Source organism: Eleginops maclovinus, chromosome 15, assembly GCF_036324505.1.
Source record: "Eleginops maclovinus isolate JMC-PN-2008 ecotype Puerto Natales chromosome 15, JC_Emac_rtc_rv5, whole genome shotgun sequence".
Classification (NCBI taxonomy): Eukaryota; Metazoa; Chordata; class Actinopteri; order Perciformes; family Eleginopidae; genus Eleginops; species Eleginops maclovinus.
This window is the reverse complement of record NC_086363.1, coordinates 794,512-808,525: the sequence shown is the minus strand read 5'-3', so window position 1 is coordinate 808,525 and position 14,014 is coordinate 794,512. Positions and strand designations below refer to the sequence as shown.

At 40.7% G+C, this 14,014-nt stretch overlaps 1 protein-coding gene across 5 annotated transcripts in view; it reads left to right on the top strand.

Annotated features, from left to right (window-relative positions):
- Positions 1 to 754: 754 nt before the first annotated feature.
- Positions 755 to 14,014, top strand: part of LOC134876884 (filamin-A-interacting protein 1-like) — a 32,520-nt gene continuing 19,260 nt past the window's right edge. For 3 of the 5 annotated variants that reach the window (XM_063902108.1, XM_063902105.1, XM_063902109.1), the window contains exon 1: positions 755 to 1,024. The gene's annotated coding sequence lies outside the window, so the exon portion shown is untranslated. Of the gene's footprint in view, positions 1,025 to 8,318; positions 8,551 to 14,014 lie in introns of all 5 variants that reach the window. The other 2 variants (XM_063902107.1, XM_063902106.1) reach the window with 2 other exon arrangements.

The following is a 14,014-nucleotide window of genomic DNA, read 5'->3' as shown; positions in this document are numbered from 1 at the left end:
CTCAAGAACAAGATCTGAGTACTTCTACTTAAACTCAACAACAAGATCTGTGTACTTCTACTTAAACTCAAGAACAAGATCTGTGTACTTCTACTTTACTCAACAACAAGATCTGTGTACTTCTACTTAAACTCAAGAACAAGATCTGAGTACTTCTACTTAAACTCAAGAACAAGATCTGAGTACTTCTCCCACCTCTGGTCATCATACTTCTTCTTCTGCAGTTTCATGAAGGGACGATGGTCAGAGGTAGATGGCGCTGTTCCTCATTCAAATAAATAGTCTCCATCAGCACAATGATGTCACTAATACTGAATGCACTGCACATAATGGATATTATAAACAGCTGATATCCCTAAATGTTGCTGAATATAAGTATTAATACTGCATAATTATTATCTGAGATATTCTGACATTGTACCATGTGTTGGAGCGCTGGCCAATAGGAGCGTGAGTGTTCTATAGTGATGACACCATGTTCAGGAAGTAAACAAAGGAGTCCAATGGAGGCTTTCCTGGAAGGGTGTGGGAGGGAACACAGGAATTTAAGCCTTTGCAGACCATTTACATGCACTCAAAACCTATCAACACACTTCAGGAGAGGGGAAACAACAGGAAGCAGACTAGGGCCTCTTTTAAAAAAATACAGTAGAAGGATGTTGAGGAGGAGGAAGAGGAGGAGTAGGAAGAGGAGGAGGACACTGGTCGTCAGCTGTTGTGTTTGTTAAAGCCACGGTCAGTTCAGCTGCTAACCCAGACTGAGAGCACATGTTAAATATAGAGCGGTCTCTCACTGAGAACAGACCGGCTGCAGCAGAGGAAGAGGAGGAACAGGAGGAAGAGGAGGTTTTATTTCTCTGGGAGCTCACAGAACAAACTGCACCCTGCTCTGTTAGAGAAAAAGAGGAGAAGATATTTCACACATTATCAGTGATGTGTGTTATCCATCAGTGACGTCGTCTCACAGGACCAGAGACTTTTTATTGGGACTGAAAATCTGTGACCTCTGATAGGCTGAGAGCAGGTAAGACAAGCTGACGTCATCACCAACAGCTGATTGTATTTATGTTATAAATGAGTTTCATTCATTAACATATGTTTGAAAAAGTTTAGTTTGTTGATCGAAAAAGTACACCAAATAATTCTGATAAATTCAATCACTAAGAAACTAATTTGATATCATTTAAAATACCATCAATATCTACAACATCACTGGGGATTTGGCGAGTAATATAAATGCATTTTATTTTATAGTTCTTTTTTATTTACCAAATAAAAAATACAAAATGTTAATTATTAACGGCTTCAAATATAATCATTTTTATTAAGACTGATCAAACATCCAGCCTTCCAAAGTTGACATTGAAACTCAGATCTTGTACTTGAGTAAAGTAGAAGTACTCAGGTCTTGTACTTGAGTAAAGTAGAAGTACTCAGGTCTTGTACTTGAGTAAAGTAGAAATACTCAGGTCTTGTACTTGAGTAAAGTAGAAGTACTCAGATCTTGTACTTGAGTAAAGTAGAAGTACTCAGGTCTTGTACTTGAGTAAAGTAGAAGTACTCAGATCTTGTACTTGACTAAAAGTAGAAGTACTCAGGTCTTGTACTTGAGTAAAGTAGAAGTACTCAGATCTTGTACTTGAGTGAAGTAGAAGTATTCTGATCTTGTACTTGAGTAAAGTAGAAGTACTCAGATCTTGTACTTGACTAAAGTAGAAGTACTCAGATCTTGTACTTGACTAAAAGTAGAAGTACTCAGATCTTGTACTTGACTAAAAGTAGAAGTACTCTGATGTTGTACTTGAGTAAAGTAGAAGTACTCAGGCCTTGTACTTGAGTAAAGTAGAAGTACTCAGACCTTGTACTTGAGTAAAGTAGAAGTACTCAGTTCTTGTACTTGAGTAAAGTAGAAGTACTCAGATCTTGTTCTTGAGTAAAGTAGAAGTACTCAGGTCTGGTACTTGAGTAAAGTAGAAGTACTCAGATCTTGTACTTGAGTAAAGTAGAAGTACTCAGGTCTTGTACTTGAGTAAAGTAGAAGTACTCAGATCTTGTACTTGAGTAAAGTAGAAGTACTCAGATGTTGTACTTGGGTAAAGTAGAAGTACTCAGGTCTTGTACTTGAGTAAAGTAGAAGTACTCAGATCTTGTACTTGAGTAAAGTAGAAGTACTCTGATCTTGTACTTGAGTAAAGTAGAAGTACTCAGGTCTTGTACTTGAGTAAAGTAGAAGTACTCAGGTCTTGTACTTGAGTAAAGTAGAAGTACTCAGTTATTGTACTTGAGTAAAAGTAGAAGTACTCAGGTCTTGTACTTGAGTAAAGTAGAAGTACTCAGATCTTGTACTTGAGTAAAGTAGAAGTACTCAGGTCTTGTACTTGAGTAAAGTAGAATTACTCAGGTCTTGTACTTGAGTAAAGTAGAAGTACTCAGGTCTTGTACTTGAGTAAAGTAGAAGTACTCTGATCTTGTACTTGAGTAAAGTAGAAGTACTCAGGTCTTGTTCTTGAGTAAAGTAGAAGTACTCAGATCTTGTACTTGAGTAAAGTAGAAGTACTCAGGTCTTGTACTTGAGTAAAGTAGAAGTACAACATTTACCTCTGAACTGTAGTGGAGTGGAAGTACAAGGTTCCATCAAAATTGTACTTAGGCAGTATTTGAGTAAATATAGTTACTCATCTCTGGGTTTATTCATATAGAAATCCCTAAATCCAGAGTTATACTGAGAGGGAAAACACAATGCCACAGATGGTTCATGCAGATTGAGAGAAACAGCACAGATTTGGTCCATGAAACATGGTATTGGTGAAGATCATTCGTATTGAGTTGAGGGATATGGACGGTAAGGGTGTAACATGGTGGCCGGGAGTAAGTGGAACAAAGGTGTTTATGTGCAGAGCCTAAATGTGGTTCTCACTGACTCAGGAGGCGCTGCGTTCATGAGTCAGTGAGTTATGACTCCCTTCATTCAGAGCGCAGTAAACGCTTGTTTCAGGAAGCCGTGCATTAAGCACGTTAATGTAATAGATCTTGGAGCTCCCGGTGATACAGAGCTGCAGAAAACACAGAGAGCATGAAGTAATGGAGACATAATGGCATTTAAAAAACATTACGGAGCACTAAATGAATCTGGTTTATGGAGTGTGGTTCGGGAGGCTTCAGGGTTTGGGTTAGAAAAGCTCTTTGTCATGGGTCGGGTCATTATGGTTACACACCATTAGCTCATTAAAGGCTTTGTCTGAACAATTAGGTGGCGCTATACAAAACTGCTGTGTTTTTAATTTAAAAGAACATGTTTTTCGTTTCCAAATTGTGCTATTTTTGTTGAGAAATAAGTAAGCAGATGTCTGATGCTTTGTTCCTCGTGTTCCCCTGAGGATGAGTGATGATAACTGTCCTGCAGCCCCATGAGGCTTTGTTTTGACATATGATTAGCTTCAGTAAATAACAGTTTAACTGGTGTTTGGTGGCGGCTCAGCGGCTAGGGTTTATCCTCTGGGGACCTTTATTCATTCCACAGAGGGGACGTTTACAGGAGCGGGGAGCAGTGTAGGGAACGGTGCCTTGCTCAGGGACACCTCGGTAGCACTTGGACTTTCTGGGGACTTGAACCAGTTCCCAGGCCACCTACACTTCGTCCTACTGGTGTCATTATGGGAAAGACTGTTTTATTGGGATTTCTTTCCCATTATGGTTTAAAAAATACAACTGTTTCCTCACACAGCCGGTGGTCAACGTTTGGTTAGGTTTAGAACCAAAAATAATTGGTTGGAATTAGTGAGTCATCTGGGTTTTGGTTAAAATAAGTTCTCAGTTATGGGTTAGGGATTCTTGGTGACTTAAAAAACACAAAGTGTTTAAAAAAGTGCTCTTTTTGTTGCTGTTCTAAGATGCAAACCGATCAGGCTGTGGTTCTTCTAGAAAAGAGACATTTATGTTCCCCTTAGGATGAATTATACTCACTTTGAATGTGTTCCTGTAGCACCAGTATAAGGCTTTGTTTTGACATATGCTTAACTTCAATAAATTGCAGTTTAACTGGTTGCGTCTAAGGGTTCGTCCTCTGGGGACCATGAACGTCGGGAATGCTGTTCCAAGATGTAAAAAGATCAGGCTGTGGTTCTTCTAGAAAAGAGACATTTTTGGTCCCCTTAGGATGAATTATACTCTCCTTTAAGCATCATCATCATCATCATCATCATCGTCATCATCATCATCATCATCATCATCATCATCATCATCATCATCATCAGCTTCAATATCTAGTATAGCCTGTATACATTTGATTAACACTAATTAGGTTTCCCTGTGGACCATGAACGTGTTTGTCCTAAAGGTGGCTTCTGTCACTGTGAGAAAGACAACTGGTAAACATCTGGCAGTCTTTCCCATTACGGCTGGAAAAGATGATCGATGTTGTGGGTCTTCTCGGTCAGACATATTCATGGTCCCCTCAGGATGAATTTGAATCTGAAGCATCATCATAAGGCTTCAAATGAACACCATGCAGCCTTTATCAGTCTTTGCATCTGACCGGTCTTTGGTGGGGTCAGGGTTATAGTTCATGTTCCCATTATCGCTTTAGAAATAGTTCAAGTTTAGTTGAGGCGCCAAATCGACCTGGTTATGGATGAAGAAAGCCTGTTAAATTACTACTTCAATTACTAAATACCCACAGCTTTGGATTTGCTGATCTTTCTACGACTGTTTGACTCTTTTTTTGTATTATTGGCTGTTTGGTGTGAGGTCTACTGGGAGTTAGAACGTCCTTGCAGGCATTAAGTGACCGTACATATCTGTAAACCACAGTGGTGCTGGTTGCACTGGTGACCTCTTCTAGTTAAACATGGAAAATATGAGCTCTACGATAAATCCAAACAGAGGAGTTATGTTACCCAGCATGCTTTGCGCTGCCCAGATCTCCTGGGACCTTCCTCTCCATTAATAGCCCCCTCCCCTCCAATGTTTTTATTGCAAGTTATTTTGAACCCTGGTTTCTGGGAGGCAGAGATGGGATTGTTTTTAACCGAACGCACACACCTCAATGTGTTCAGTTTTATTGTGAAGTTAACATCAAAAGGTGAGTTTATTCTGTATCAGCTGTTTGTAACGGGGTCTAATCTATTGATTTATTTAGATTTGGTAGACGCAGGAGGAGATGCAGGCCAACAGAACACTGATTGGGTTCTGGTGAGGGTCCACATCAGGGGGTTTTCCATCGGTTGTTACCAATCCTTCAGGGACGTTTACAGAACCAAATGATAAGATTTGTATGTGAACAGACATGTTGTGTTTGGGTGTTCCCACTGGTTCATCCCCACAACAGTCATTCATTCCTCTGGAGACCCTCACTGATATTTTCTCTCTGGGACAATACGTCATTTTTACTCCACCCAACGTTAGGATGTTTGAAGCTTCTTCAGTCACGAAGGACTTGTGAATCGATGCTTAAAAGTTAACAGTCTTTGCTGATCAGGCCCCGAGCCTGATATCGTATATCTTAAGGAAGAAGTGCAGCCATGAGTATGATAGGTCTCGATCTCTAGCTGCAAGTCTTCTTCAGCACATTTATTTACTAAAGGATGGTTTCCCACAAGGCCGCAGTCCACAAACCAATGGGTGACATCATGCTGACTCAGTCCACTTCTTACATACGGTGTATTTTTCCAACACAGAAGGCGTTACCTGGTGTGTGACTCCATTACTTTTGGATGGGCTGTTATATACGGACTTCTGCTGGCAGTCTATCAGCCTCAGCCCCATCTTTAAGTTGAACTGACTGCAGGAAAACCAAACCTACGTGCCGTTATCTATCATCCATCTCACGCTTCTATCCAAATCGACTCATAGGTGCAATCAACATGAAGATACAAACTCTGCTTGATTCTTGTATGTGCATTAATTTAGCCAAACCGTGTTTCAAATGCTTATAGACCAACAGGATGATGGTTTGTATGGGAAGTAGGAACAATTACAGATGCATGACCAATAAATGAAACTAAAACGAGCTGTTGTGATGTCTACGTTAGCCTCCAGAGCAGTTTCAGTTCTTCTCTTCATGGATTTGAAAGGCCTTTTCAAGAACATCTTTACTCATTTGGTGTTTCTAAATGTCCCACAGGTGTTCACTGGGATTAAAGAAACGCTCACTAGCAAAACGAACAATGGTATCATTTAGAAAGTTGCAGATTCTGACTTTAACTAAAGCACTGTTACTGCCTCGATCGGCGAGCCAAGGCCGGCTGATAAGACGGGAGTCATGAGATCATTGTGCTGGATCAGCTCAGTAATCTCCGAGGGAGGTTTGGTTTCATAACACTGACTGCTGTTCCCATGACAGCACAACAGGGGGACACAGCGAAGGCCTTGGGTTCAGTTTGGGACCCCGGAGAGGAGAGGGCAAATCACTGATGGGGACGTGATTTATTGGATTGGTAGGGATGTGGCTTTGGGGGAACGTAAGTCTTAGTGTGTTCACCAATGGGGTCTGGGAGTCGAACGCGGGATGTTGGAGTTTGGCTTCCAAGACTGTAAGACAGCCGTTGGTTTACCTTGCTGCTCCGATCAATATAAATGCTATACTCTCCGTCTCATTAAAGCCGCACTCTCGTCCAATCAAATCTCTTCGGGGAGGCAGTCCTTGCATTACTTTTATCCTGCATACCTCGTGTTGATGCCAGTCAGGTGATGCAGATGTGTCCTCTTTGGCGTTAAAAGGACACATCCATAAAAACTTGGTCCAATATTACACTTCCTGTTAGCAACCCTGAAACTATACAGATTCACTGATGATCTGGATAGTTTGACCCCGGAAAACATTCACTCACTGACCTTTATCTGCATCAATAACACCTTTAAAAGTAATATTAGGAAACCTTTTTTACGGAAAAAAAGGTATTTCAAAACGCATATGTGATTCTGTGCAGATTCCTGCAGGCAAGACACCTAAAAGAGACGTCACATGGAGATTTTTGGGGCAACCAGTGCCTTTGTTTTAGTAATCAGTGTCCAGAGTCAAGATGCACTCTACCGGTGATTCCATGCATCGGTTGTCCATTGCTCCCCGTCTTCAGTGGTTTCTGTGATGGGAGTCTTCTGAGGTCACTTATGGGATGTCCCAGTCTCATTCTCCTCCTTCATGAGTCATTTTTACGAGCCGGTTGGTGGGCAGACCACACACCGCTGCAGATTCATCATCGCTCGGGAGCTCAGCGGCTTGTAAAAAATGTACAGATGACGTAAGAGAAGCAGCGGTCTGTCGCTGTCATGATATCCGGGGGGGGGGGGGGGACTTTAAAATGTAAACCAGTAGAGTAACTAGTTATCTAGAAATCAGTAACCTCATCTGAGTATAGGAATATTAAAGTAACCTGATTCATTTCTTTGGATTACATCAATATCAAATGCAATGCGAATAAAAACAAGAGAAAATAAACAGTAAGAGGATTTCTAAATAAAACAAAGAAGAATTAAAGTTCATATAAATCATGAAGATGAATTCAGTGCGTCTACCTGTAATATATCCATCTGTGTTTCTAAAGGCATTGAAGAAACGTAATCTACGGAAGAGGATTAGGGACATCTGAGAGGATCATTTTGGGATGTGACAAAAATATATACTTTTTTTAGAATCGGAGGACGAAAGCCTCTTTAACTGTCGCAGTGAAATCTGACCCCTGAATTTAACCCATCCTAGTACTGGGAGCAATGGAGGAGGGGGGGTGTTTACAGTGCCTTGCTCAAGGGAACCACAGAAAGTTTAGGAGGTGAACATCTCCAAGTACCAGTCCACACTGCATATGTTAGGTCTGTTCGGGGACTTGAACCAGCGACCTACAAGTCCCAGTCCAAACCAGTACTGACTGAGCCACTGCTGGACTCATTGATGACTGATTCTTCTCAGACTTTCAGATTTATTTCTCAGAATTCTGTTTGAAAAGTGAAATTCTAAAAAAAAAAGGAAGTAGAAACTTAGAATCAAACTTTTATTTTAAATTCTGAGATTAAAGTTTATTTTTGTCAAATCCCCAAAACATTTTATTCTCATTTGACCCTCGACCCTCGTCCTCCTCCGTTGTTATCCTGCAGGTCATCTCTAATTGTTTGTTTTTTAACTGTAACAGTAATCTGATTACTTCATTGTTCGAGTAAGATAAGATTCACTTTATTTATCTCAAATTGGAAATTACAAATGGTAGAAAACAAATATGAACTATAAAATATAAACATCTCCAAATAGAAAAACAACAACATCTTCTCCCCTTCTCCCCTCCCCCTCTCGCCCTCTCTCCCTCTCTCCCTTGGCTTTATGAGGGAAGTGACCTCATGCTGTCTCCATCTGAAAGGCATGTGAGACTCGTCTGGCTGGACGTTTGGGAGTGATGTCAGCTGATCAGCGCTGATTACAGCTCCGCACAAACCAGCAGGAAACCAGTTCCTCTCTCAGACCACCAGTTAAACCACGGTGAGCGGCGGGGCCGGGAACCTACCGTGATAAAGCACTCCCAATTTCATTTAGGGGGCAACTAAGAGGGGGGTCTGGATATGTAGGTAGGTAACCCTTTTAGCTTTGACTAACTTCCTGTTTTACTTTGAAAGAAACTCCCCTTACTTCCTGTCTTTGTGACGTTTAGCCCCGCCCTGATTGAACCCACCTGCTTCCAATCACCCAGTGTGTATTTACACCTGTGTACTCATTAGCATTTAGCATTAGCTTACTGTAGTAAAAGTACAAGTACTCAGATCTTGTACTGTAGTAGAAGTACTCAGATCTAGTACTGTAGTAGAAGTACTCAGAGCTTGTACTGTAGTATTAGTAGAAGTACTCAGATCTTGTACTTGAGTAAAAGTACAAGTACTCAGATCTTGTACTGTAGTAGAAGTACTCAGATCTAGTACTGTAGTAGAAGTACTCAGAGCTTGTACTGTAGTATTAGTAGAAGTACTCAGATCTTGTACTTGAGTAAAGTATAAGTACTCAGAGCTTGTACTGTAGTATAAGTATAAGTACTCAGATCTTGTACTTGAGTAAAAGTACTCAGATCTTGTGCTGTAGTAAAAGTACTCAGATCTTGTACTGTAGTTAAAGTAGAAGTACTCAGATCTTGTACTGTAGTAAAAGTAGAAGTACTCAGTTCTTGTACTTGATAAAAGTAGAAGTACTCAGGTCTTGTACTTGAGTAAAAGTAGAAGTACTCAGCTCTTGTACTTGAGTAAAAGTAGAAGTCTGATTTAAGGGCTGATTATATTTCACATCATTAATCCTAATCTGCCTAGCAACTAAAGGTATTAAATAAATGGAGTGGAGTAAAAGTACACCATTTGCCTCTCAGCTGTAGTTGGGTAGAAGCCCAAAGTAGCATAAAATTGAAATACTCAAGTAAAGTACAAGTACCTCAGAATTGTGCTTGAGTAAATGTACTTAGTTACTTTACAGTGTTCTTATGGTAGCTGAAGCTTGCTTTAGTTACAACCTGTTGGTGTTTATATAAAGTTGTATAAGTAATCTTCATTAATTGTGAAAGCCTTTCACTCCCAGTTTCTCTTCAGATTGGAAGCACAGCAACAAACCAGTATTTCCAACCCTTCAAAGCTTAATATTAAAGGTGCTCCATCTCAATTTAAATATAGCAGCAGTTGTACTGACGTGTTCTCCTGGTAATGTGCCGTTTAGCACCGATTATAATCTATTCTGGAGGCCGAGTGACGTGCTGCAGATGATTGTAACGTGAGCCCGCGGTGACATTCAGCTGCACTGTAAGTGTCACTATTTCCAGCCCCAGCGCTCGGCGGCCTGATATCGGTCGAGCTCTGTACGGTGTATACAAGACGGCAATGTTGAGTGCTTTTCCACACAATCATAAAGCCAGATCTGACACGCTGATGCAAGAACACGCTGCTGGTTTCCTGCAACACATGATTGGGCTTTTGTTGACGCATTGTGCATGCAAGGAAAGGCAAAGTGGACACCTCTGCAAAGGTGTTTCTGAACCCAAAGAGACCTCTGTCTCACTTGTTTACGGCGCTTACTATCTAGCAGGCTATAGTGGAAGCATTGAAAAAGAAGTGGAAGTTTTGACCATAAAGGACTTTCGTTTTGAAGCTTGAGCTTGACATGTTGTCCAACGATGAGTCCAAATGGGTTTATGACGCAACACTTTTATTGCTGCTTTTTCTTTGGAAATTGAAGCAAAAGGACCTTTAGTTTGCACAATAATCACCATAAGGCCCAAACTAGTAGCTGTCTACCCTTTATATCACATGATGTTCCTCAGCTGATGATTATCAGAAATGCTCAACTTTCCATTTTAAAGCCTTTCCTATTTAGCTGAAGGTCTGAAGCTTTTCGTTGTACACCTTGATCTTCTTCAGCAGCTAACATCTTCTGCGGGTTAATTTACAGATTACACCTTCCTTTATTTTAAGCATTATAAGTATCTATGTTGTGCATCCTGTTAGGGAATTATTGGAGGATAAAGGATCATCTTTACTACTCAGCAAGCTATTCATTCAGTCTTATTTAACGTCTTTCTGTAGTCCAATCATCTCGTTTTTGACCCCTTGATTCATGGCAGCTTTAAAGGGGGACAGTCGTGAGTGTGACAGCTACTGATGCCATAACAGTCTGTGACTTGTTAATGATCTTGCCATGTTTATGTTGATTTAAAGGGAGATTTACGAGAAAAATGACAGGTAAAATCCTTTTGCTCCAGATGGTCTCTTGACTCTAAACTCCCTGTTGTGGAGACACTGAATTCACCCTTCAGAAGGCCGTTTGACCTGCTGTCTGAACCTGAACGGCTCAGTCGTGGTGGAGCTTTCCTCTCCAGAAACTGAGGATAATGTGCTGTTGCCTCCCAGACTTCCCTCTCTCCCCTCCCCGTGTTACGAGCTGGGTTGGATGGGAACGACCCTTTGAACAGTCGTGGCTCTTTGCCAGTCACGCCTACAAAGCTTTGGCTGCAGCAGGTTTGAATCCTGTGTGAATAAATGCTGATAAAGGGGATTTAGAAAGGAAACAATGGAACAGACCAGATGACAAACAAGCTGAGGGGTAAACAGTGGCCCCTGTAATCTGCACGGAGATAACGATCAGTCATACTTATCCAATCTTCAATGAGCCATGACTTATGATGCCTTCCAAACCCAAAGATAATCATGCTTTCCCAGTTTGGGATAAATAAAGTACTTCTGATGCAACACCTACACAAACAGTAGTGTGTAGGGACGAGGTAACTCTCTCTCTCCTGTGTGTTTGTACCATAGACTGTATATATAGATGGACAGAGTGGCTCCATTCAGCTGTGTTCTATAGAATTGAAGCAACCGAGGCGACGCCATCTTTGAAAATTTGGAGCCAGTTCGAAGTACGCTTGCGCAGTAGAATCTGAAGCATGCGCAGTGAAGAGGAGGTCGCGATCAGACCCGCCCACTCATCGAGTGAAACACGCCCCTTATCGAGTGAAACACGCCCCCTTCTCCGTCCGTTCCCCACCACACACACAGGCCGAGTCCGACTCTCTGGGGCTAAACTGGCTGAAACTACAGTGCCCAGTTCGGTCTGGGTATTTGGATTTTCTCCGGTAAGTGTAACGTATGTAAAACAAACCTCTTGTCTGTGTTTGTGAAATACACCTCAGACAGCTTATATTTTTTGATTGTAGACACCAGTTTACCAGCTAATAACTTAATTGACATTACCGTTAACGTTAGATAGCATAGAAGCTAACCTTCATAGTAGCGATAGCTAGTTGGTGAAGTTAAGATTGACGTTAGCACCCACTTAGACTGTATCATAGACTGTATATATAGACTATTGACTGTATCTATAAAGTCTGAACACAAGTCTGCCGGCTCAGCTTATTTTGCTAGCGAAGTTAAACCGCCTTCATAGCGAAAACAGCTGTCATAACGTTAACATTAAATCTCATTAAATGTTACCAAGAACTGTTAATGTTAAAGTTTGAAATCCTTCACGTACACGGCTTCGTCTAAGAACTATCACACCATCGTTACATAAAATAAACTGACAATATACTGACAATGATTAGACTAGTTCTATCTTTAAATTAATAATGCATAGTACCGCTGAATGCTGAGGTAAATTAACCTGGTAACGTAACGTAACAGATTGCCAACTAGATCGCTATTCCTGGCACAATGTCAAATAAGATACATAAATAATAACAATAATAACCATCCTTCTACCTAATGTCACTAAGAATAATGTTATTTGTTCATTTCACCTCATGTATTTCACAGAGCACGTCAAACACCCTCATCGCAAAGCCAGCTGTGACAGCTGTCATTAAATATTCAGCCTAGAATATTTAAACGTTAACGTTAACTTTTTTCTCATTAGAAATCTCGATGTTTCGAGCGTCTTCAACATACAAATCTATCTGTTTTTCGTTGGTATATGACCATAATCCTTTCAAGGATGTCCGAAAATCTATAGATTACTGTCAAATTAAGTTAACTTGCTAACGTTAGCGGCTAAGCTATCGCTACCGTCATTTTAATGAGTTCGCTAGCTAATATTAAGTTAATATTCACTTACCGAAAAAACTGCACAGAGCTCCCCTGAGATGGCCTGTTAGTACAATCAACAGCACAACACGACATGACTGTCAATATATAAATGTAAAGTAATAACAGCAAATAAAACCAATATGAGTTGCCTGACAAAAGAACACTACTACAGCCGAGCCTACAGCTACTCTGAATGAAATGAAATGTTGAAGGAGGTTGCAAGCGGCTGCACTGTCAATCAAAGTGTAACCACGCCCCTTTTATATTTATTAAAATAAGATTAAAGAAAATAATTTCTCGGGAAAAAGAAAAATGGTGTGATGTGAAGCACCTTGAAAGCTATTTTTTCGAATAAAAAGTTGTGGATGCAAAATTTGTTTTAGGTGAGAAAAGTGACATAGAAAGTTGGTTACTTGCCCATTGAAAATACATGGGAATGGGCGGAGCTACGCATTGTACTGCAGCCAGCCACCAGGGGGCTCTGGACTAGCGCTTGCTTCACTTTTAACGGACGAACCTCTGTCCATCAATATATACAGTCTATGGTTTGTACAGGTTGCATTAACACTTCAGGAGTTGATGGATTAAACGAGGTGCGTTTTAAAAAGAACTCTTTTGGTTCCAGCCTCAAGTGGCCGTTCAAGGAACTGCAGGCTGTGCAAATGTCACTGTGTGGTAGAAACAGCAGTGAGTGGGATCGGTCGTCCGTGGAGAACCAGGGACATGCATTTTAGGAGTCATAAAATAACCATGGAACACAGCTCTTAGACCCATTTGACTTGGATAAATGACAGCAGTATATTTGCTTTGGCTCTGCTGTAAAGTCCTTCTTCATCTGCTAACGCCTCCTGCCTCGAGGACTTTAAACCTGCAGCACAGATGACTGACTGCCTCACTTTTCCCATGATGCTGAGTCACTCTGACAGCCAGACCTCTTTAAACCTCACCAAGCTGATCGCTCCCTTATATAGTCATCTATCAGCCGACATGCCTAAATCATGCTGCCAGAGAAAAGCGTGAAGTTTGAAGACTTCTAAGATGGTGAATCTGGACTGATGCCATCTCTCCTTCAAGCAGAGGGATTCACAGATCCATCTTGGGCTAGACATGGTAATATTTACCAGGCTATGTGCAGCTTCAGATTAAAAAACCTGCTGATTTTACAATATTTACTGTTTTACTGTTACGTCGTTGAAACGGGAGGACAGGAGGGGAAATAATGCAGGAAATGATCTTCAACTTTGTACAGAGAAGAGAAATCAGTCAACAGGAGACTTAATTAAAAAAAGGCACAAATTAAACTTAAACATTTAAAAAAATAATACAAAATTTGACGAGATATTTAAAGATGTTTGGAGCACAACGATAAAAAGGAACTATTTTAAAAAAGTGCGTTGTTTTAATCTTGCATTAACTTTAAACGTCACTAAAAACTTCAAATATTTTCCAGCAAGAACAGCACAAAAAGCTTTATGTTGTTCTT